The sequence below is a fragment of the Thunnus albacares genome, chromosome 3 (genome assembly GCF_914725855.1).
Source record: "Thunnus albacares chromosome 3, fThuAlb1.1, whole genome shotgun sequence".
NCBI classification, from domain to species: Eukaryota; Metazoa; Chordata; class Actinopteri; order Scombriformes; family Scombridae; genus Thunnus; species Thunnus albacares.
Window position 1 is genome coordinate 30,730,099 of NC_058108.1, and position 23,863 is coordinate 30,753,961.

Consider the following 23,863-nt stretch of genomic DNA (forward strand, 5'->3'; position numbering starts at 1 on the left):
ACATACAAATCTACCAGATGTATTGGCACAAATTTTAGTGCACACATTCATGTTCCCCAGAAGATGAATCCCAATGACTTTGGTGATCCCCTGTCTTTATTATTTTGTTAAATACTTTGGTTTATGACCAGTTACCTGCAAAAGTAACAACATTCCCATCAGTGTCAGCTTTACTTTGTGTATAGTGCTTTTTTTAGCAAAATGTTAGCATGCTAACTTGCTAAATATCAGCATGTTAGCATTGTCATTGTGAGCATATTAGAATTTAGCTTAAAGCACTAGTAAAGCCTCACAAACCACTTAGTCTTGTTTGTTTTGTATGTAGTTTGTAACAGTGAATCACAGTTCATTGCATTGCAGTTTGCTTATTTTATATGGGATTTTCTATTTCATGATATGCATCATTATTGGATATATACCCGTACAACCATATTGCCTAGCACAATATGCATGTATCTTCAAAACTTACAACATATTTTTAAGAAAATCCTTTTGTAAAAAAGTTTTGTAAGAGTTTTATTAATCAAAGTGGCAGTAAAACTTTTATATCGCCAAACTTTGAGAACTCTTACAATTCCTGGAAGGAAATGGAGGAGAGAGAAAAATGGGTCAAAAGTGGGCAGGTGAGGGGGTTATAATGCAAGAGGTAAGAAGAGAGATGGAGGGATGGAGGAAGGAAGGAGAGAAAGAAAGAGAGAAAGATAGACTGAAGGAGAAAATGACTGTGAGGTAGAAATATTTCTGGAATGCACCTTCTCTTAAAGTCTAACCAGGCAACACACACACACACACACACACACACACACACACACACACACACACACACACACACACACACACACACACACATACACACACACAACCGAACCCATTTCTACAGTATATGATAAGGTAATAGGGGGCATTGGGTTTCCACTTCTCTTTCTCCACAAACACTATCTGATTTAGGGGACTTCCTGCTCTCTCTCCCCTCCCTGCTACCTTCATTCTTTGATATTAATACTTCACAGTGCGTGCTGCTTCATGTGTGTGTACTCGTGCCAGAAACCATATACACCTTATAAATGTAATCCTGCAGTAGGGTGTGTCTGTGTGTGCGTGTGTGTATATGTATTTCTATGAGTGTAATTGAGCATTTATTTCTGTTTTCTGCAGTTCAGTGCACAATTTATTTGAAACGCTGTTCATACTTTTTGTATATAATGTTATGATTGATATTTTTGTTTTAACATGAAAATAAAAACTAGAAGAAGGAGAGACGTGTAAGAAAGCAGCACTGCAGTGTTTTCCATTTTGATGTACATGTGTTTGAGTGTGTTTTTGATGTTGGATGTTGGATTGACTTCCATTCCCCACCGTAGCTGTCACATCCACTGTCCTCACTGTTTCCTGTTTACATGATACGACTTCCTCTGAACTTCGGTGAGACACCAAACAGCCACAGACCGGTCTTCTCTCGCTCTCTGTCCTGATAAATCCATAAACAGCAGCAGGGGTGCAGTAGATTGTCCTTCTGAAGGAATTGATCAATGGTGGGAAGTAATAGCAGGAAGTTGAAAGTTGAAGCAGCTCAAATGGCCAAATTTTCTTTCATCTCTCTCCCTTTCAAGATGGTTTAGTGTATGATACACATAAATACACCCCCCCCCCCCCCCCCCCCCCCCCCCCCCCCCCCCACACACACACACACACACACACACACACCATTCTAAGAGCTCTCTAAAGTCTTGCCATGCAGGTGTGTGTTAATCTTCTAAATCCGATAATAAGGGCAATCCTGATCTTCATACGACATCCACATAGATCAATGGAGCAGCTGTATGGTGTGTTAACAGACAGGTACACACCTGTACACAAACATACACACACATAAATGACATACTGTACATAAATGATATCTGCACCATTTAGTCCAGTAAGAGATTTGAGGCTTTTTTCCCCATTGTCATTTAATTGTTGGCTAATTTCGTACTATTATGTTCCCATTTAATTGAGCTAAAACATGTTTGCAGAGTATTGGTAATTAAACAGTCATTTGTACTATAAAGATGTTATTATCTCCCTCATACTTGGTGGCAAGCTTTTGTTGGAGGTGACAGCGTCCTCTTCCCTTCTCCTCCAACCAGTCCATCTTCCTTTTTTCTTGACTATTGATTTTTAATGACACTGTTATTATTATTTTTTGTCTAACCAGTGGTTTGTTTGAAGTGATGCTTTAACTATTATATTCTACAGTACAGAGTATAAGATGCTTGTTTATTACAAGTCAATTGAAAGATGTGATTTGATGCAAATTCGCCCGAGTTGGCGAGAATCTTTCACAATGTTTCAACTTGAGCAAACAAATTGCATAAATCTTGGTGCTTCATGATCCACTTCATAAATATACAAAGATAAGGGGGAAAAGGAAAGAGACTGGAGGGAAAATAATAGTTCTGAATTCATTTAGTTATCGAGCTAAATACAAACACACAGTCACACTCCCACAGAGACGGTTGGTGCGTCTGTTGTCAGTATAGCTTAAAGCTAATGTACAGTTGGTACTTTTGCTGTTTTGGGGTGAAAATTTGCTTTGCTTTTTGTTTTAACATAACTTCATTGTCTTATTTTTATACTTTTCCAAATTACCCTATCGGTCTCACCTATTGCTGACACCATGGGAAAATGGCACAACAACGCCTAACAGGCAGTAAACAATTCAACAGTCTGTAATAGTGCTAGCATTAAATGAACAAATGAATCTAAAGTGCTGATTCATTTGTGGGTTCATTAGGCGGGTCTGCATTGGTATGCACTGCCTCCAGGAAGGAGTCATTTACTCGCACTATGAAGTCCGACACTAACAAAAGCCGTTGCTTTCTGCTGCGTACTTTGTCTTACATGTCACCAGATAGAAGCATCACAGCCTTAAACTGTGTTTAAAACTTACTTGAGTACTGTGTGACAACATTTAGCTGCTTTTAGCAGTGCAGGTAGTGACTGACTGACACACGTTATAACAGTACAACCGTACAACAGTATAACCGTAACTGTACGCACTCGCCTCGCTGCTGTGCTTAGAACGTTCAGTATACCAAGAACCTGTTTACTCAACTCGACTTAACTGCTGATACTGATACCAGCTCTTGTACAGGCTCTCCCTCAACATATCCCGTATATGCTGATCTACTGCCCGTATGCCGAAGAGTACCAAGCACCGCCTGAGGCTCAGGGGCTTGCCATATTTGTTCATGTACAAGAGTGCAACATCCGGTACTAGAAAACTTGAAATACTCAATACGTTTCGAAGTCCGGACTCAAGTTTACTGAGACAACTAAAACATTACTTTATTTGGAGGTAAAACAGAAAGTGCAATTGAAATATTGTAAGTTATGACCAGGAAACTTACTGTACAATTATGAAGTACAGGGTGTAATACTATTGTTTGATTCTATTTTTGTGCTTTGTGTTTTTCTTTTATTACATCCACATATTTGCACTCTTATGCGTGCTTATCTTCCTCACGCATCTGTTTCAGTTGTGCCTTGGTCATTTCCGATGCTTGAGAAATGATTATGGCTTTTTCCAGAGAGATGCCTACTTCTCTCAGCAACGTCTCTCTCATAGAATCAGAATTGATCCCTCTTCTGACACCATGTTGAGTTCTTACTATAACCAGAGACACCAGAGACATGAGGTTTATGTTAAACCCCGACCAATCCCTGTCAACCTTTGGCAGAGTGATTTCATTGATCTGTGGAGTGTTACATTATCATGACACAGTGGCATTGCATTACAGGTTTTTCAGATTTGTGCAATATTGATGTCCTTGTCCGGTGAAGGTTGGGTTGTTACAATGCACAGTTTAAGTAGTATTTTTTTTTCTTTTAAATAAGTTAATATTGGGTCTTGTTTAAAATCTGCATATTTTATTGCAAATTTTTTGCCTCATTCAGCTGTTTTTAATGATTTCACTATGTTCCCAATTCTCAGCAATTAACTTAGGTGCGCACAATGCCATTATTACTGATTACCAAAACTTTAAAAAAAGACCAAGGTTATATGAAATCATAATTTACCTTTTAAGGCTTCGTGATAGCATTGTTTTCTGATCAAATATTCAAACTCACATGGCTCAGTTTTTTCACCCTTGGATCTTAATGGAAACAATAGAGTTCTTACAAATTATGGTAGCCTTAGAGGACATTGCATTTTCATAGTTGCATTTTCATTTGAATATTTCATGCCTCAGTGGAAATAATTGAAAAAACACAGGCAAGGTGAAAAACAGCTTCTGTTAATTGTCAGAAGCATTTCTCCACATAATTTCCAATGTCAATGGCATATACAGTAACAAAGTTACAAGGACATATTTCCCCGCAAGACAATTAATGTCTGACCTTATTGTAGACTCACACGAACACACTGTGTCTCTCTGACACACGTTCATCTTAAAATAGTTTCTTTTCAGTAGAAGGATGAGGCAAATGTTCCCAAATAGACACACTCATGCATATACAGACACAAGTGTTTAATGGGCCATTGTAAGTTATGGAAAAGACTATTCCAACATAACAAATGGGGGGGGATTTACAGCACTCAGACAATGGAAGAAAAGGGGAAATTCAAATACAGTGATATCACTGATTAAACCCCTGAGAAGTGTATGAACGTGTAAAAGAAGGAGGGAAGGATGAGGATAAGACGAATGCTGGGAAAGAGATGGTGAAAAGGAGTGACACCGTAAGTCTAGCCAGATAATTTGATAATTCCTTTAATTGGATTATAGTGGTTTAGGTTTCTAGAACAAACATGACTAGTTGTGGAATTATGGAAAGACGTTGGATAGAGGGAAGAACTGAGGAGAGAAGAAAAGAGGAGGAGGAAGGTAGAAATGGATTGACTGAGGATAAAAAAGTAGGAAAGGGAGGACAAAGGGAGGACAGGAGGGTAGAAGGAAGAAAGGATGACAGGACAAGAGAGAGGAGAGGGAAGATGTGATGATAAAAAGGAGAGAAGGAGCAAGGTGACAAGGGGAACAAAGGATGGGAAGAAAGAAGAAGCAATTGATGAAGAGGAAGAACAGAGGGCAGGTGGTGTGCAAAGGACTGAAGGAAAGCAATGGCAAAGAATGTAATGAGGATCAAAGGAGGAAAAGAAGAACCGAAGGGATGGAAGCAAGAAGGAATAAGGAAAGGAGGAAGGAAAGAAATGATGACAGACAACAGGGCAATTGGATGAGAGGAGGAATGCAGAAAGTAAGGAGGGAGCAGTGAGGAGGATTGAGGATGGAAAGGAAGGAAAGAAGTAAAGAGGGAAGTGGGGAGAAACACTAGTGAAAGGAAAGGAAAGAAGAAAAACAGAGAAAAAGAGGAAAAATGGGGGCAAAGAGAAGGGGAGGGAGAGAAAAGGGGAAAATCCAATCCATTAAACCACAGTTGAGAAAGTAACACCGCAGGTCTTTCATCAATGGTTTGGTGTGTGTAAAAGTGTGTATGTAGCTTTGTAGCTGCATGCCTGATGTGACGTGTGTGTATGTGTCTAGTCGCAGCCTGAGGGCATGACTGAGTGAATGACTAATTGTGCCGTCTGCTCGCCATAACACACACATACACGCACACACACACTGAGATTACGCAATCATTATCAAGATAATCTCCTTGCCCGTTTTTTTTTTCCCCAGAGGATGAATATCGACACGTCTAGATTACTCTCCCGTCTGGAAATCCTTCACTCTGCTGCTTACCTAATCCCTGACCTCTACTTACATTACTCCATCCATGCATCCAGCTCTCCATTCCCATGCTTACCCAGCACAGAGTAACTAATCCGACACTTCTTGGAAAATTCCCATTTCTCTTGCCATCACTGAGCTGTTTGGTTTTGATGTGAATTACGATAAAAAAGGATTTTGTAATGTTTTAATGTTTTAAATCTGTCCTCACCTACATGTTTTCTGATGAAGTTGAATTTTAGGTTAAGGGTGGGCCTCTCTTAACTCACACGACCTTTTTTTCACCAATTGCTCATGGAGGTAGGCTTAAATTCGAGCTAATCTTTCACTATGGTTACTATGGTTTTACCAATGACAAAATGTTTTACAGTAACAGTGTTGACCTCTAAGGGGGTGAATCATGGATGTGTGATAGGAACGAGATAGTGGACTCATAGATGGCACCTATTCACTTGAGTGAAAATTGCTTGCCAGGCGCATAAGCCCAAAAGTTTCCGAGTTTCTGTGTTGCTTCCATTCGGCACATTTACTTTACATTAGGATGAATCACTTTACTTGGCTCTTTGAAAGTTTTACAGATATAAAACCTTCATGAATTAAAAAATCATAATACAAAGAAAAATTATAGACTGATCATTAAGACAGTGACTAAAATGTCAGCAGGAGGACGTCCTCCTCTTCCCCATGTGGGCAACCATGGCTGCCTTTAGAGTACAGGGGGCACCCAGATTTGAACTGGGGACCTCTTGATCTGCAGTCAAATGCTCTACCACTGAGCTATACCCCCTTTCATGTACCTGTCATAAAGGGTCACAACAAATTCATCACAGAACCTTTTTCTTTAACTGATGATTAAGACAGTAACTAAAATGTCAGCAGGAGAGCTTTCTTGTCTTCTCCATATGGGCAAACATGGCTACCTTTGTAGGGCAGGGGGCACCCAGAGTTGAACTGGGGACCTCTTGATCTGCAGTCAAATGCTCTACCACTGAGCTATACCCCCTTTCAAAGACCTACTACAAAGGGTCAGAAAAAAAATCATCACAGAACCTTTTATTTGATAATTTAACTCATGATTCAGACAGTAACTAAAATGTCAGGATGAAGTTTTTCTCCTCTTCTCCATGTGGACAAACATGGCTACCTTTGTAGGGCAGGGGGCACCCAGAGTTGAACTGGGGACCTCTTGATCTGCAGTCAAATGCTCTACCACTGAGCTATACCCCCTTTCATGCACCTGTCATAAAGGGTCACAACAAATTCATCACAGAACCTTTTTCTTTACTAATTAAGCTGATCATTAAGACAGTAACTAAAATGTCAGCAGGAGGACGTCCTCCTCTTCCCCATGTGGGCAACCATGGCTGCCTTTAGAGTACAGGGGGCACCCAGATTTGAACTGAGGACCTCTTGATCTGCAGTCAAATGCTCTACCACTGAGCTATACCCCCTTTCAAAGACCTACTACAAAGGGTCAGAAAAAAAATCATCACAGAACCTTTTATTTGATAATTTAACTCATGATTCAGACAGTAACTAAAATGTCAGGATGAAGTTTTTCTCCTCTTCTCCATGTGGACAAACATGGCTACCTTTGTAGGGCAGGGGGCACCCAGAGTTGAACTGGGGACCTCTTGATCTGCAGTCAAATGCTCTACCACTGAGCTATACCCCTTTTCATGCACCTGTCATAAAGGGTCACAACAAATTCATCACAGAACCTTTTTCTTTACCAATTTAACTGATGATTAAGATAGTAAATAAAATGTCAGCAGGAGGATCTCCTCCTCTTCCCCATGTGGGCAACCATGGCTGCCTTTAGAGTACAGGGGGCACCCAGATTTGAACTGAGGACCCCTTGATCTGCAGTCAAATGCTCTACCACTGAGCTATACCCCCTTTCACGCACATGTTACAAAGGGTCAGAAAAAAATTCATCACAGAACCTTTTTCTTTACCAATTTAACTGATGATTAAGATAGTAAATAAAATGTCAGCAGGAGGACGTCCTCCTCTTCCCCATGTGGGCAACCATGGCTGCCTTTAGAGTACAGGGGGCACACAGATTTGAACTGCGGACCTCTTGATCTGCAGTCAAATGCTCTACCACTGAGCTATACCCCCTTTCAAAGACCTACTACAAAGGGTCAGAAAAAAAATCATCACAGAACCTTTTATTTGATAATTTAACTCATGATTCAGACAGTAAATAAAATGTCAGGAGGAAGTTTTTCTCCTCTTCTCCATGTGGGCAAACATGGCTACCTTTGTAGGACAGGGGGCACCCAGAGTTGAACTGGGGACCTCTTGATCTGCAGTCAAATGCTCTACCACTGAGCTATACCCCCTTTCATGCACCTGTCATAAAGGGTCACAACAAATTCATCACAGAACCTTTTTCTTTACTAATTAAGCTGATCATTAAGACAGTAACTAAAATGTCAGCAGGAGGATCTCCTCCTCTTCCCCATGTGGGCAACCATGGCTGCCTTTAGAGTACAGGGGGCACCCAGATTTGAACTGAGGACCTCTTGATCTGCAGTCAAATGCTCTACCACTGAGCTATACCCCCTTTCAAAGACCTACTACAAAGGGTCAGAAAAAAAATCATCACAGAACCTTTTATTTGATAATTTAACTCATGATTCAGACAGTAACTAAAATGTCAGGATGAAGTTTTTCTCCTCTTCTCCATGTGGACAAACATGGCTACCTTTGTAGGGCAGGGGGCACCCAGAGTTGAACTGGGGACCTCTTGATCTGCAGTCAAATGCTCTACCACTGAGCTATACCCCCTTTCATGCACCTGTCATAAAGGGTCACAACAAATTCATCACAGAACCTTTTTCTTTACCAATTTAACTGATGATTAAGATAGTAAATAAAATGTCAGCAGGAGGATCTCCTCCTCTTCCCCATGTGGGCAACCATGGCTGCCTTTAGAGTACAGGGGGCACCCAGATTTGAACTGAGGACCCCTTGATCTGCAGTCAAATGCTCTACCACTGAGCTATACCCCTTTTCATGCACCTGTCATAAAGGGTCACAACAAATTCATCACAGAACCTTTTTCTTTACCAATTTAACTGATGATTAAGATAGTAAATAAAATGTCAGCAGGAGGATCTCCTCCTCTTCCCCATGTGGGCAACCATGGCTGCCTTTAGAGTACAGGGGGCACCCAGATTTGAACTGAGGACCCCTTGATCTGCAGTCAAATGCTCTACCACTGAGCTATACCCCCTTTCACGCACATGTTACAAAGGGTCAGAAAAAAATTCATCACAGAACCTTTTTCTTTACCAATTTAACTGATGATTAAGATAGTAAATAAAATGTCAGCAGGAGGACGTCTTCCTCTTCCCCATGTGGGCAACCATGGCTGCCTTTAGAGTACAGGGGGCACACAGATTTGAACTGCGGACGTCTTGATCTGCAGTCAAATGCTCTACCACTGAGCTATACCCCCTTTCAAAGACCTACTACAAAGGGTCAGAAAAAAAATCATCACAGAACCTTTTATTTGATAATTTAACTCATGATTCAGACAGTAACTAAAATGTCAGGAGGAAGTTTTTCTCCTCTTCTCCATGTGGGCAAACATGGCTACCTTTGTAGGACAGGGGGCACCCAGAGTTGAACTGGGGACCTCTTGATCTGCAGTCAAATGCTCTACCACTGAGCTATACCCCCTTTCATGCACCTGTCATAAAGGGTCACAACAAATTCATCACAGAACCTTTTTCTTTACTAATTAAGCTGATCATTAAGACAGTGATTAAAATGTCAGCAGGAGGACGTCCTCCTCTTCCCCATGTGGGCAACCATGGCTGCCTTTAGAGTACAGGGGGCACCCAGATTTGAACTGGGGACCTCTTGATCTGCAGTCAAATGCTCTACCACTGAGCTATACCCCCTGTCATTCACCTGTCATAAAGGGTCACAACAAATTCATCACAGAACCTTTTTCTTTACTAATTAAGCTGATCATTAAGACAGTAACTAAAATGTCAGCAGGAGGATCTCCTCCTCTTCCCCATGTGGGCAACCATGCCTGCCTTTAGAGTACAGGGGGCACCCAGATTTGAACTGAGGACCTCTTGATCTGCAGTCAAACGCTCTACCACTGAGCTATACCCCCTGTCATGCACCTGTCATAAAGGGTCACAACAAATTCATCACAGAACCTTTTTCTTTACTAATTAATCTGATCATTAAGAGGATCTCCTCCTCTTCCCCATGTGGGCAACCATGGCTGCCTTTAGAGTACAGGGGGCACCCAGATTTGAACTGAGGACCTCTTGATCTGCAGTCAAATGCTCTACCACTGAGCTATACCCCCTTTCAAAGACCTACTACAAAGGGTCAGAAAAAAAATCATCACAGAACCTTTTATTTGATAATTTAACTCATGATTCAGACAGTAACTAAAATGTCAGGATGAAGTTTTTCTCCTCTTCTCCATGTGGACAAACATGGCTACCTTTGTAGGGCAGGGGGCACCCAGAGTTGAACTGGGGACCTCTTGATCTGCAGTCAAATGCTCTACCACTGAGCTATACCCCTTTTCATGCACCTGTCATAAAGGGTCACAACAAATTCATCACAGAACCTTTTTCTTTACCAATTTAACTGATGATTAAGATAGTAAATAAAATGTCAGCAGGAGGATCTCCTCCTCTTCCCCATGTGGGCAACCATGGCTGCCTTTAGAGTACAGGGGGCACCCAGATTTGAACTGAGGACCCCTTGATCTGCAGTCAAATGCTCTACCACTGAGCTATACCCCCTTTCACGCACATGTTACAAAGGGTCAGAAAAAAATTCATCACAGAACCTTTTTCTTTACCAATTTAACTGATGATTAAGATAGTAAATAAAATGTCAGCAGGAGGACGTCCTCCTCTTCCCCATGTGGGCAACCATGGCTGCCTTTAGAGTACAGGGGGCACACAGATTTGAACTGCGGACCTCTTGATCTGCAGTCAAATGCTCTACCACTGAGCTATACCCCCTTTCAAAGACCTACTACAAAGGGTCAGAAAAAAAATCATCACAGAACCTTTTATTTGATAATTTAACTCATGATTCAGACAGTAAATAAAATGTCAGGAGGAAGTTTTTCTCCTCTTCTCCATGTGGGCAAACATGGCTACCTTTGTAGGACAGGGGGCACCCAGAGTTGAACTGGGGACCTCTTGATCTGCAGTCAAATGCTCTACCACTGAGCTATACCCCCTTTCATGCACCTGTCATAAAGGGTCACAACAAATTCATCACAGAACCTTTTTCTTTACTAATTAAGCTGATCATTAAGACAGTAACTAAAATGTCAGCAGGAGGATCTCCTCCTCTTCCCCATGTGGGCAACCATGGCTGCCTTTAGAGTACAGGGGGCACCCAGATTTGAACTGAGGACCTCTTGATCTGCAGTCAAATGCTCTACCACTGAGCTATACCCCCTTTCATGCACCTGTCATAAAGGGTCACAACAAATTCATCACAGAACCTTTTTCTTTACTAATTAAGCTGATCATTAAGACAGTAACTAAAATGTCAGCAGGAGGATCTCCTCCTCTTCCCCATGTGGGCAACCATGGCTGCCTTTAGAGTACAGGGGGCACCCAGATTTGAACTGAGGACCCCTTGATCTGCAGTCAAATGCTTTACCACTGAGCTATACCCCCTTTCACGCACATGTTACAAAGGGTCAGAAAAAAATTCATCACAGAACCTTTTTCTTTACCAATTTAACTGATGATTAAGATAGTAACTAAAATGTCAGCAGGAGGACGTCCTCCTCTTCCCCATGTGGGCAACCATGGCTGCCTTTAGAGTACAGGGGGCACACAGATTTGAACTGCGGACCTCTTGATCTGCAGTCAAATGCTCCACCACTGAGCTATACCCCCTTTCAAAGACCTACTACAAAGGGTCAGAAAAAAAATCATCACAGAACCTTTTATTTGATAATTTAACTCATGATTCAGACAGTAACTAAAATATCAGGAGGAAGTTTTTCTCCTCTTCTCCATGTGGGCAAACATGGCTTCCTTTGTAGGACAGGGGGCACCCAGAGTTGAACTGTGGACCTCTTGATCTGCAGTCAAATGCTCTACCACTGAGCTATACCCCCTTTCATGCACCTGTCATAAAGGGTCACAACAAATTCATCACAGAACCTTTTTCTTTACTAATTAAGCTGATCATTAAGACAGTGACTAAAATGTCAGCAGGAGGACGTCCTCCTCTTCCCCATGTGGGCAACCATGGCTGCCTTTAGAGTACAGGGGGCACCCAGATTTGAACTGGGGACCTCTTGATCTGCAGTCAAATGCTCTACCACTGAGCTATACCCCCTCTCATGCACCTGTCATAAAGGATCACAACAAATTCATCACAGAACCTTTTTCTTTACTAATTAAGTTGTTCATTAAGACAGTGACTAAAATGTCAGCAGGAGGATCTCCTCCTCTTCCCCATGTGGGCAACCATGGCTGCCTTTAGAGTACAGGGGGCACCCAGATTTGAACTGGGGACCTCTTGATCTGCAGTCAAATGCTCTACCACTGAGCTATACCCCCTTTCATGCACCTGTCATAAAGGGTCACAACAAATTCATCACAGAACCTTTTTCTTTAACTGATGATTAGCACAGTAACTAAACGCTCTACCACTGAGCTATAACCCCTTTCGCACAACTGTCATAAAGGGTCACAAAAAATTTGTCATAGAACGTTTTTCTTTACGAATTTAACTGATAATTCAGATAGTAACTAAAATGTCAGCAGGAGGATTTTCTCCTCTTCTACATGACACATGGGTGCCTTTGGAATACAGGGGGCATCCAGATTTGAACTGGGGACCTCTTGATCTGCAGTCAAATGCTCTACCACTGAGCTATACCCCCTTTTCCACACCTGTCATAAAGGGTCTGAAAAAAATTTTATTTGATGATTTAACTGATAATTCAGACAGTAACTAAAATGTCAGCAGGAGTGTTTACTTCCCTTTTCCATGTGGGCAACATGGTTACCTCCTTCCCAAAAACAAATAATTTTTAAAATATTTGTATGAAACAAATATTTGTTAAAAAAAAAAACACTATTTGTGCTTTGTGGAATAATGTATTCATATTCAAGCGCACCCCTAGTATAGACTCTTACAAGGGGCGGCTGTGGTTAAGGAGGTAGCTCGGGTAGTCCACTAATCGGAATATTGACAGTTCGGTTCCCGGGTCCTCTAGTCCTCATGTTGAAGTGTCCTTGGATACTGAACTCCAATTTCCTCCCAATGACTGCACCAGCACCCTGTGTGGTAACTTGCTGCCATCAGTGTGTGTGAATGTGACTGCTAGTGTAAACGGGGGCTTTAAATGGTCGGAAGACTAGAAAGGTGCTATGTAAGTGTGGTCCATTTACTATTCTATTTACAAAAATAATCCCTCACAATCAACACTTATGACCTACTAGAAGTGTGTGACGGTGTCTGTGTCTGTATCTGTATCAGTACAAAGGGTGTGAGGTCGGGACTGTATAAAGACATAGTGACATAGCGCTGCACCACTTCTGGTGACATTGAACCGGGGAGGAGGGGCAAACTTTCAATGTTGTGTTTATAAACTGGAACCGACAAATACTATTCATTTGGCCTTTAGGGAAGGTTTAGGGAAAGATCATGGTTTGGGTTAAAATGAGCACTTTGTTAAGATTAGAGAAATGTGGTGTGGGTTAAAGTTACTACTGCTTAAAGTTGGACAACCTTCATTGTCATGGCTACAATAATAACCACAGGGTTAAGGTTATGGAACGATCGTAGTTATGGTTTTTAAAAAACTGTCTCGACTAGCAGTTGGAAATGTGGCAAAGTCAACTGCAGGTTATATTCCGCGTCCACCCCACTCGCCCCCAGGATGAGGACATTTGTCAACTTGTATGGACGTCATCTCAACTGCGCCACTGCTCTGGGTCATAATTACTAAAGCCACTAGATGGCATCTGTCACTCAAATATAACTATATGTTGTTTTGGGCAACTGACATTACGACCTATTGTGCTATTTTTCTTGGGAGGACAATGTCGATCCAACACCTAGTGTCACCAGGATCTTAGGTGAGGCCTTGTATGTGTTTTAATGTATTTTTATTTGCAATAACAGATTTCTATATGTTTTTAGTTTTTTAAATTTTGGTATGATCTTTGTCATTCAGAAAGAATAGGAAGAAATAAAAGATGATTTGAGACAAGACATACATACATATGTGAAACTAATTATGCTCAAACAGTTTGGGCATCTGGCTGAACAAATCATGCATTTTCAGGGATAGACGCTAATATTTTTAAGCATTGGCTTCATGGGCCAACAAGCCCTTAAATTTGGTGGCCAAAGTACATTTTTGGTGGCCCAAATGTAAACTTATGTAAAAACAATACAAAAAGGCAATGTAACGCAATCACACACAATATCAATATCACACAAGAGGGAGTGCTGTTATCCTGAATATCAACAGCACAGCAGTCATAGGAACAAAGCTGCAGGCCAAGTGCCGAAGATAATCATAACCGTGCTGATATTCGGTATAACAGTACGACCTCAAGTGTGATATTGCATTCTACAAGAGCCATTTATTAGTTAACAGTAATAAGCGAAAACAGATTATGATTTGTTTGTTTTTTTAATCATTTATTTTGCTCCACCAACACAAATAGTTCTGCAACTGGACTGGGCCTGGACTGTTTCCAAGCAATACATAAACATTTTCCTGCACACTAGCGTGCTACTTTGTGTAAATCTACACATTACAGGAGGTCAGCTAATTTGTATCACATACATTTATCTGATGTTTCAATTTATTGTGCAACCAGTCACTTTGGTGGCATGTGTGATTCCGATGACTTAACAGCTTGATCAGACAGAACTGTTGTTTCCTGCTCTCCATGGAGGGTCTCCAATAACTTTTTAGCAAGCTTTCAGAGCTGCAAGACAAACAACTTTTTTGTTTATATTTGTATGTTTTGCAACTCATAAATCACAATTTACATCGTAGTCTCTGTATGTTTATGTAAAGCATCTCACCTGCCATGATCTCCCTCACCTCGAGTCCCGCAACAGACAGTTTCTGTATGACAGTGGCTCTCAGGCTGTGGTTGGTGTAAGACATGTGTGTCCCTGCCTCTTTGCACATCCTGAGTAACATCTGTGACAGCTGGTTTATTCCCAGGGGAATGTCAGTATACTAGAAGCTGTCTGTCGCAGCTGTTATCCTGCTGGACTGCAGATTGAGGGCTTTTGCACCAGGCAAAATTTTGCTCAGGAATTTTTCAAGAAATGCTATTGGGCAGAGGGGATTTCCTCGTTCCTCAAACATAGCGACCCTCCGATTTTCTCTGTCTCTCTCCAGTGGGTCATTATGATTTTTCGTTTTTTCGCTCAGCGCCATGGTAAAATGTTCCATTCTCGTCACACTTTAGGATGAATGAGTCAGGTTTGAGATCCCAATTCCCCTCCTACATCTTAAGTGCAACTGAATATTGTACCAGACCTTGTTCAGTAAACGTTTTGGATTGTCTGGACTTAGTGTTGCAGAATATTTTCAGATGCGGTGGACTTCAGGTGAAATCGTGGGGTGGTATGTTGTTTTGTCTTTCCCTGCCCTTCTAATCTCTTTTACAACACCTTTGAAAACATTAGCTGATATGAATTCTTGGTCCTGCGTTAAAGAGGATGCATTATGCTTTTCCTTATTTTCAGACATATATATAATGTCACAATGTCAGATGTTCTTAAATGTCTTAGATGTTAAAAGTGCCCAATGTGTCAAATAATGAGGTAAACGTATGTAGCAGTAATCCTTGTGAGCAGAAAGCCCTGGCTTCAGACTGCTCTGAACGCTCGATTTCCAACGGTTTTTTTCTACTTTCAGCCCGAGCTGACGTCAGTTCGTAACGGATTTCCTTATATGGACATCTGCTATGTCCACAGCACGCGAGTTCGCTGCTCCGCTCTGGGATTAGTTACATCAAGCCACAACGCTATTACACAGCACAGCAAAGTAAAACAAGTAGTTTACCTGTTGGAGGTGTGCTGGTTGTCTGCAGCTTTACATAAAACATCTCACTGTGGCTCTTTCTGCTTGTACTATTCCTCCCTGCATTATTTCTAACTGATCCGCTAAACACATAGCTCCAAATAGCTCCATATGTTGTTGTTTCGACCATTTTTAGTGCCGCTAACAAAGCTCTGCTAATTCAGTGAGGAACATGTTTTTACTTCCTGTAAATTCTTCACAATAAAAGTCTTCTCATTTAAAATCTTTTAATTTGAAGCAGTAAAGCAGGAAATGTTTGGTGTGCAATGACGGTAAAAGTTACACAACTCTGATACGTAAAGCTGGCCAATCAGGTCAGAGTGGGCTCATCCGGAGGGGGGCCTTAAAGAGACAGGAGCTAAAACGGAGTGTAAGAGAAACTGTGTATATTAAGGGGCTGCATGAAGGGCCAGTGTGAGATAAATAAGGAGTTTTTTGAACTTTGAATCATGCAGAGCTACTCTAGTGAAGTCCAAAAATCAAAATTTAGAGCTGAAATGAGCATAATAGCTCCTCTTTAAATTCCATGAACAGCTAACTGGAGGTTTGTCGACATAATGATTTAAAACAGCCCAAAGCCCAAGGTTGCTGCTGATGTAGTAAAGCTCCCCTTTAGTTGTCCGGATGGATCCATAAAACTGCTCCAAGACTGTTTTCAGCTTGGTTTTCTCTTTCTGTAAAGCGGAGTGATCATGTGTAATTAAAAGTCCCAGTGCTGTTATACTCTATATCAGCACTGAGCTGCTACAGAAGATATTTTACTTTTTAGACTGAGACTTGAAGCTTTTGCATGATAAATCTCTGCCAGTGCCACAGTGCCACCAGTAGGAGGAGCTAGGTGTCACCCATAGACTGTAAAGAATATGGACATAGCCACCGTGATGACACATCTAACCCAGCTAATCCAAAACGGGCAAAGAGGTGGAGCTGAGGTGGGCCAAATGAAGCCTGGTTGCTGAAACAAGCCACCTAGTGGCTACAGACCTGTCACTCAAAGTGGCCACATCCTTAATTATGCACAACCTTACAGCTTAATAAAAATTAAACAAGTGAGTTATAAAAAGAGTTCATCCCTGTACAGTTGTCATGAATGGGGAAATTAGCTAGAGACCAAAACCGTTTTTTGTACCAGGCTGTAAACATGTTTATTTCTGCTGTAAAGTTGGGCATTTTAACATGGAGGTGAGCAAGCTTGAGGCTTGAGCAAGCCTCAAGTGTCCATTTGAGGAACTGCAGTTTTTGGCATTTCCACATTGGCTTCTTTTTTCAGCCCCGGAGGTTGTCAATTGGTGTCACCTTTTCCTGCTCTATCTGCCTACAAGCCCTTATGGAGGGCCACTCTCCCCCATTTATTAAAGCAAGATGGCAACTGTTGTTGAGAATACTGTCAAACTGTAAGTGGGGATTTTCTCCACACCTTTCCACCTGGATAGGTGATAGACACCATACCCATGCCATAATGGCATATCGGTAGCTAGCCAGCGACAAGTACTGTTCGCTGTTTTCATAGAATGTTGAACTAAAAGGTGCAAAGGAATCGGGATGTTTCTGGAACTGTAACGTTGCGTTGGCAAAAGCTTGCAGTATGCGGATAAAACTTGGTGACCACAGAGTAACTTTTTGTAGCCGCGGGCCATGGTTAATGCCGAACATTGATTTTGAGAGAAATCTTGTTGAATTTACTGTCTCCAAAAATCACATCTACATATGATTTATTATGACCATTGACCTTTACAACACAGTTACTTAAGGGTAATCCACATTATTAATAATAATTAAAAACATTTCTATATTATATAAGTAAATGACCATTTTACAAGAAATGGGAGTGCTGGGGAGAGTGAGAAGAAAGAAGGGAGGAAGGAAGGAAAGAAAGAAAGAAAGAAAGAAAAAAGAACGAAAGAAGAGGATCAGGATACCGTCTTTAATCTGTTGTAATAGTGTAACTGGTATATGTTGAAATTACCTTCTCTTGCTGTGGTCTTACATCTTATCATAATATTCTAATACACTTTGATGTAGTATGATTCTGTTTGCTGTTGCAACAGTCTAATTCCCTTGAGGGGATCATTAAAGTTTCATCTTACCTCCTAATGCCATGAGTAAAGGCTTTAAAGAAGTTTATGTAGTTTTATGTGGTGGCAAAAGTCTACTCTATTTGATGTAGGCAAGAATCTCATTATCATTCCTCACACAAACACAGATATGGGCATTAAAGTAATATCCGCATGCTATTCATTCCTGGGGCTGTAGGAACAGTGTGATCTGTGACACACACACACACACACACACACATAGAAGTGGACCATATCCCTTAAATCAAGGTTTTACTCCTTCCTCCCCACCTGCTTCCTCCCACCTACAAGGCCGTTTGTGTGTTCTTCTCTCTTTCTCTTATTGTCTCTACCAACTGATGAAGTGGGCAGGGAGCTGTGTTTGACGTATTTCTACCAACAGTGACGTCACATTTCTTAGTTTTTGATGGTTGGTAATGTTGTCTGTCATCTGGTTGGCCAGTCCACCACAACAGCGATTGGATGGAGTGCCATTAAAATTTGCATAGATATCCATAATGCCCAGAGGATGAATCCTAATGACTTTGATGACCCCTTGACTTTTCCTCTAGCACCACCATGTGATTCTCATTTGTGGTTTTGAGTCAAATGTCTCAAAAACTATAGGATGGTTTGCCAAGAAATGTGGTACACACGTTCATGTCCCCCTCAGGATGAATTGATGATCTCTTAATTTCTTCTCAAGCATCATCATTGGGTCAAAATTATAACTTGTCCAATACTTTGGTTTATGACCAAATACCTGTAAAACTAATGACATTCCTATCAGCTTCATCTGCACTCCTTGTTTAGTGCAAATTAGCAGATGTAAGCATGCTAAAATGGTGAGGCCTGTTCAATGATTACTTCACTGAATGTTTGACATGGCATCTCCTGGAGAATTGGTGCATTATTTGGCTCATGCTCCAGCTCTTGAGCCTCAGTAGCTGAACTCAGAGTTCAAAATGCTATGTTGGTGCATTCAGGGACAAAAACATCACACATGTTTTACTAAATTATTAAGAAATTGACAGTTCTACTCTGAACTCCAGCTTCAACATCATTAGCAGAGGGTGCAACTGAATTTTAAGCTCAGTGGAATCATTGGATGTTTCTTAATACTATATGCTGCTCACTGAAAGTCCTAATTTACTTCTATCCCCATATTTTTTATGTACACTGTCTTGTACCTTTTTAATAAAAAAAAATGTTTTTTTAAAGGAGTTTGTGTGTTTTTTCTGATGAGTCATCCAGGTGAGTTTCATATCTGTTCAACTGATGGAGATGCTTGGATGGTCATTGGGATTAAATGAGCAGGAAAATGTGTACTTTTAACTTTTAACTTTCAACTTTTTAATTTTTGCATCGCTGGCTACCCTTTACTAACAAGTTACTATAATAATCAGATAATACGCTCAAGTTAAACAATGATTTTAGAAATTCTTTCCAGAAAATTATGATATACACTGAAAAATTTCTAAGCCAATTTGGGGAAATAAACATCTCTAGTACAACTAACTGCAAATAACTGCATTTCTATGAGCACAGTTTGTATGAACACATCCACACAATATGCCATTGCCATTAACTGTATTTCTAGATTAAGAGTGGATAAAACACACACACACATGCTCAGACATATGCAGAGAAATCTCAGCTGACACATATCATTTTGTCTTTTCTTTCATGTGGCATGTCAGTGATGTTTGTGTGTGTGTGTGTGTGTGTGTGTGTGTGTGTGTGTGTGTGTGTGTGTGTGTGTGTGTGTGTGTGTGTGTGTGTGTGTCTTTGTGCAGAGGTGTTCCGGATGAAAATCGAGTGTCAGCCACAGTTCAGGTAGCAATGAAACACTGAGCAACAAGTGAAAATCAAAACACTGACAGCTGGTCCCACACACAGACTGGATAGTTCACTGTGGAAGAGTTAGCACAGACAAATACAAACTGAAAAGGAACACAGATGAGGCAGATATGAAAAGGTGACAGACAGGGCAGGGCAAGAGAGTGAAAAGGAGAGACAGAGTACATAGTTACTCTAATCCTGAATTTTCAAATTTGGTTATGAATATACATAATTGTGGTGGAAGTAAAGCAACAATGGTCTTTAGTGTGATATATCAACATGTTTCCACAAAAATAAATGTCTTTCTCATTACTGTCTGTCTCTGATTGATATAATGGTGGGATAATGATTCAACCCATATCCATTCAGCCCAGCTGATACATGTCATAAACGCTAAAAGTACAGTAAATTAGCTGCAAACACTCAACGTTCAAAAATCACCATCATCATTATGTAATTTAAAAACACTTAGAGAAGGGAAGGGAAGCTTTGGTGTTTTTCCACCTGGCTCCTATTTTCCCATCATTTTAGGTCTAAGTGACTAATGGAGACAACAATTTTTGAAACCGGTCCAGCATTGAGCGAGAGCGCTTCAGCCAGCATCCGCAAAACAGGCTGCAATGTTATCGTTGGGGGCAACTGCACCCATCAAAGTACGTCCACTAAAAGCTTGTTTTTGCCAATGACAGACTCAGATTGTTATTATAAGTGTCTGACAAAGAAGGTAAACACAGGCACTTGCCACCTGTAGCAATATTGTGGCTAACTTTTTAGTTTCCTTCCAGTTTTATATGTTTTGCACGGATGGATATGTGGGTGTAATTACTCACAGTTATGTGTTGAAATCACTATTTACTCTTTACTGAGCTATCATCATTTTGCACCATTACTAAAACTAATGCTGTAACTGTCTTTACAGATTTACCAAATGTAAAGCATGGTATGAATGCTATGAACACTACATTTGTCATTCAGTTTATTAATTTTTGAGGATATTATATAGTGCATAGCTTTTACATTTATAACTCAGACACTTGAATAAAATGATGGAAAATCGGACACAGTCTCTGCGTAGTCTGTGCTGGTACACAGGAAGTGTGTTTATCTTGCTGGCAGTAAAACGGGTGTTAACATTAAGAATTTCTTTTTAATGATTAATGAATCATTGTGTTAATGATTTAATTCCATGTATTTATAACACAAGACAGTAAATGAATGTTCATTGTCTGTTTTCTCTGAGCTCACGAGATGATCACGCATGAGCATATATGCACAGAAGCAGCAGAAAACAATGAGAGCGTGCACTAACAAGTGTTCATGTGCCCAAAACATGATCTCTGCCTCCCAAGGACTCACAACATTGTTAAATGCTCCCTTTCAAAAACTTAATTGGATTTTAAAAAAAGTACAATGTTTTGAGCCCAAACTGGCTCTTCATCAGACACACAGGTATCAAAAAACACAATCTAACAAGAGAGAGATATTTATTTATTTATTTATTTATTTGGTATTGATCCTATCCTATCTTAAGTATCAATACTTAAGGTATCAATCCGCCGATCCTACCATATAGCTTTATTCAGCCTCGTTATATGAAACTTTGCCATTTTTTTGAGCTAACCTCTAGTCTTAATCAACTAACTTGCTCACTATTGACAATAAAACTCCTTCTGTAACCAGAAACCTGTGAGGGACAATTAGCATTTCTGTCAAATCAAGGTATTTGCAACTTTTGAAAAAGCCTCTAATGCATCACAGTGTGTATCAGTCAGCCTCTGGCGTGTAACACTGAATCAAAACACAACAATCTGTCAGTCTCTGTTTTCGCAGTATTCAGTGGGACATTGGTTGAAGGCCAATGAATACATGAAGAACTTAAAAGTTGGTTGGCCCATTGAGTAACTTGAATAAGAAATGAATTGCAAGTAAAGGGATGAAAGATAAAAGAGGGATCAGAGAAAAGAAAGACAGTCGAGTGGTTTTAGCAGCAGGAAAACATGTGTTTAATGTCTGCAGGTCATGGAAATATCAAACTCTCTCAAAGGTCTTGACCCGGGCAAACATGAATGTCTGAAGCTTGCTTCACACTCTACATCTGGAGGATTTGTTCTCGTAAATTTCTTTCTCTCATATTCTCAGACACACACTCACTCTCACACACTCCCTCCATCCATCCGTGGCCTTTCATGTATCAATGGCTCCATTGATAGGCTTGCGTGAGTCTCTCTGGGTGGATCCTGCTTTCTGGGTTCAGCCTTCCTTCAGACATCCTGACCCTTTCCACAATCCACATACACACATGCACATGACATCATGCACGGATACAAAAATGATCATTAATCAGTCATTATAAATTAATAAATTGCACTCTCCTAATGTGGCCTTTTTAGGCATTTAGCTGAGATGATGTTAATCGTAATGCTAGGCTAAACTGACACCTGTACAAGAAACTTCTGTTATTATGTTGGAATAATGTTAAGTTATATAATCAGGAGATTATTAATACTTTTTTCCCAAAAGACATTGGGAGCCAAAGATAGGTAAGTTTGCTCTCAGCTAAATGCTCACAAACTAAAAGTTAATGACTTTTTATAGTGAGTTTATTATTTAGGAGAGGCAGCCTACTCATAGATAAAGACAAAGTTGCTGTATTATCCTGTTTCAGACAGGAGGTGGGCAGAGCTCCAGACATGAGCTCAGAGGGAGACTCTCTTTGGTGTGGTGAGGAGGTGAGGGGTGAAGATTTGTGGTGTCTGCAGTACCCAGGTGGGGATACAAATGCATGCACGGTTTTGTAAATGTCTATAGCATCATACCTGTGCTCATACGCTGAAGAAACACACCCACCCACATTTATGCATGCACGCACTTGCACATTTTCTATTCATCCACAAACAAATACTTACACACAAATAACCCACACATACAAAGGAACAGCGTGTGATAGTTTGAGAAGCAGACTTGCAACTGAAAGGATGTTGGTTCAAATCCCTTGAAAGCTCAAACAAGTGGAGGGAAAAGTGACCTCCGCTGGCTTAGAGATTCTGCTGCCATTTAGCAAGACACCAAATCCTCCAGCTGCCAAGTGGCCGACAGCAGAAGACTGTGGTTTTACCAGGCAGATTCCAAGAATGTAATTTATCTTTTCCCTCAGGTCATTACTGTAGAAAAGAATCTTCCCTTAGTCAGCTTGTCTGGTTAAATGAAGTACACATCATGTCAGATTTTCCCTTCGTGTTGTCTAAACTTCGCTGTTCCTAGTCCTGATATGTCTAAATCATTGTCTGTGTGTACGTCTATTGACATGTCTGTATCCATCGTAACACACTATACAGCCCTCTTACTATTTATAGACTATAATAGTCTTATTATGATGCATCCACAGCTGAACACAGTCTGTCATTATCTGCAATGACTCACACAGCTTCCCCCATAGAAATGATAAAAAGGTATAAAGGTGGTAAGATATGGCTTTCACCTTTACTGTTTACAAGGATTAACCAAGTGCTTTGAGTGCCCAAACATAACCATGAAAAAGCTTTGTAATGCTTTAATTGCTACGAGGGAGTTTGTATGGAAAACAAAAGGAAACATGTGGTCCTCACTCTCAAAACCTCCATTATTCAAACGTTCGTAAACACTCATCATGCGATCCAGTCATTCACTCCACCGTTACTCTTCCATTATTCCATTAGTCCTTCCAAATTGATATAATAATCCAACCTTCAAACAGCCCACATATATTTCTTAATATAATGATCTACTAGAGTTCACATCAGTTGAAAAACAAGATAATCAGAAAGCTCCTCAGTTCAAATCAGATTAGAAAATTTGACTTATTGGTCAGTTAAAGGATATGTTCACAAAAGTCTATTGTAAAACAGTAGTCAGGTGCACAAACAAACATTGACAAATGTAATCACTTGTCCTGTTCATACTGGCCATTAGAAGATCCCTTTATAATGCACTTTCAATGTAAGTAATGGGTAACAAAAGTGTATTTCAAAGTTTATTTCAAGCTAATATGAGGCTTCAGCAGTACAAATTAGACAAATCAATTCAATATCCTTCAAAGTCTTTTCAGTTCCAAATTCCCTCTTTTTGTTACTATACCTCCGCTGCAGCTGAACTGTAAATGTGGAAGTGATCCACTTACGGGTGACGCC

The 23,863-nt window shown here is 40.5% G+C and overlaps 28 non-coding genes across 28 annotated transcripts; all 28 read right to left on the reverse strand.

Annotated features, from left to right (window-relative positions):
• Positions 1-6,429: 6,429 nt before the first annotated feature.
• Positions 6,430-6,501, reverse strand: trnac-gca. The gene has a single exon. It is a non-coding gene; the product is annotated as a tRNA-Cys (tRNA).
• Positions 6,502-6,645: 144 nt separating this feature from the next.
• Positions 6,646-6,717, reverse strand: trnac-gca. The gene has a single exon. It is a non-coding gene; the product is annotated as a tRNA-Cys (tRNA).
• A 152-nt stretch (positions 6,718-6,869) lies between these two features.
• trnac-gca lies at positions 6,870-6,941 on the reverse strand. The gene has a single exon. It is a non-coding gene; the product is annotated as a tRNA-Cys (tRNA).
• A 152-nt stretch (positions 6,942-7,093) lies between these two features.
• trnac-gca lies at positions 7,094-7,165 on the reverse strand. Its single transcript has one exon. It is a non-coding gene; the product is annotated as a tRNA-Cys (tRNA).
• Positions 7,166-7,317: 152 nt separating this feature from the next.
• Positions 7,318-7,389, reverse strand: trnac-gca. Its single transcript has one exon. It is a non-coding gene; the product is annotated as a tRNA-Cys (tRNA).
• A 152-nt stretch (positions 7,390-7,541) lies between these two features.
• trnac-gca lies at positions 7,542-7,613 on the reverse strand. The gene has a single exon. It is a non-coding gene; the product is annotated as a tRNA-Cys (tRNA).
• Positions 7,614-7,766: 153 nt separating this feature from the next.
• trnac-gca lies at positions 7,767-7,838 on the reverse strand. The gene has a single exon. It is a non-coding gene; the product is annotated as a tRNA-Cys (tRNA).
• Positions 7,839-7,990: 152 nt separating this feature from the next.
• On the reverse strand, positions 7,991-8,062 carry trnac-gca. Its single transcript has one exon. It is a non-coding gene; the product is annotated as a tRNA-Cys (tRNA).
• Positions 8,063-8,214: 152 nt separating this feature from the next.
• On the reverse strand, positions 8,215-8,286 carry trnac-gca. The gene has a single exon. It is a non-coding gene; the product is annotated as a tRNA-Cys (tRNA).
• Positions 8,287-8,438: 152 nt separating this feature from the next.
• trnac-gca lies at positions 8,439-8,510 on the reverse strand. Its single transcript has one exon. It is a non-coding gene; the product is annotated as a tRNA-Cys (tRNA).
• A 152-nt stretch (positions 8,511-8,662) lies between these two features.
• trnac-gca lies at positions 8,663-8,734 on the reverse strand. Its single transcript has one exon. It is a non-coding gene; the product is annotated as a tRNA-Cys (tRNA).
• Positions 8,735-8,886: 152 nt separating this feature from the next.
• On the reverse strand, positions 8,887-8,958 carry trnac-gca. The gene has a single exon. It is a non-coding gene; the product is annotated as a tRNA-Cys (tRNA).
• Positions 8,959-9,111: 153 nt separating this feature from the next.
• trnac-gca lies at positions 9,112-9,183 on the reverse strand. Its single transcript has one exon. It is a non-coding gene; the product is annotated as a tRNA-Cys (tRNA).
• Positions 9,184-9,335: 152 nt separating this feature from the next.
• trnac-gca lies at positions 9,336-9,407 on the reverse strand. The gene has a single exon. It is a non-coding gene; the product is annotated as a tRNA-Cys (tRNA).
• Positions 9,408-9,559: 152 nt separating this feature from the next.
• trnac-gca lies at positions 9,560-9,631 on the reverse strand. The gene has a single exon. It is a non-coding gene; the product is annotated as a tRNA-Cys (tRNA).
• Positions 9,632-9,783: 152 nt separating this feature from the next.
• On the reverse strand, positions 9,784-9,855 carry trnac-gca. The gene has a single exon. It is a non-coding gene; the product is annotated as a tRNA-Cys (tRNA).
• A 129-nt stretch (positions 9,856-9,984) lies between these two features.
• trnac-gca lies at positions 9,985-10,056 on the reverse strand. Its single transcript has one exon. It is a non-coding gene; the product is annotated as a tRNA-Cys (tRNA).
• A 152-nt stretch (positions 10,057-10,208) lies between these two features.
• Positions 10,209-10,280, reverse strand: trnac-gca. The gene has a single exon. It is a non-coding gene; the product is annotated as a tRNA-Cys (tRNA).
• A 152-nt stretch (positions 10,281-10,432) lies between these two features.
• Positions 10,433-10,504, reverse strand: trnac-gca. Its single transcript has one exon. It is a non-coding gene; the product is annotated as a tRNA-Cys (tRNA).
• A 153-nt stretch (positions 10,505-10,657) lies between these two features.
• On the reverse strand, positions 10,658-10,729 carry trnac-gca. The gene has a single exon. It is a non-coding gene; the product is annotated as a tRNA-Cys (tRNA).
• A 152-nt stretch (positions 10,730-10,881) lies between these two features.
• Positions 10,882-10,953, reverse strand: trnac-gca. Its single transcript has one exon. It is a non-coding gene; the product is annotated as a tRNA-Cys (tRNA).
• Positions 10,954-11,105: 152 nt separating this feature from the next.
• trnac-gca lies at positions 11,106-11,177 on the reverse strand. Its single transcript has one exon. It is a non-coding gene; the product is annotated as a tRNA-Cys (tRNA).
• A 152-nt stretch (positions 11,178-11,329) lies between these two features.
• On the reverse strand, positions 11,330-11,401 carry trnac-gca. The gene has a single exon. It is a non-coding gene; the product is annotated as a tRNA-Cys (tRNA).
• Positions 11,402-11,554: 153 nt separating this feature from the next.
• On the reverse strand, positions 11,555-11,626 carry trnac-gca. The gene has a single exon. It is a non-coding gene; the product is annotated as a tRNA-Cys (tRNA).
• Positions 11,627-11,778: 152 nt separating this feature from the next.
• Positions 11,779-11,850, reverse strand: trnac-gca. The gene has a single exon. It is a non-coding gene; the product is annotated as a tRNA-Cys (tRNA).
• A 152-nt stretch (positions 11,851-12,002) lies between these two features.
• On the reverse strand, positions 12,003-12,074 carry trnac-gca. Its single transcript has one exon. It is a non-coding gene; the product is annotated as a tRNA-Cys (tRNA).
• Positions 12,075-12,226: 152 nt separating this feature from the next.
• On the reverse strand, positions 12,227-12,298 carry trnac-gca. Its single transcript has one exon. It is a non-coding gene; the product is annotated as a tRNA-Cys (tRNA).
• A 254-nt stretch (positions 12,299-12,552) lies between these two features.
• trnac-gca lies at positions 12,553-12,624 on the reverse strand. The gene has a single exon. It is a non-coding gene; the product is annotated as a tRNA-Cys (tRNA).
• Positions 12,625-23,863: the final 11,239 nt, after the last annotated feature.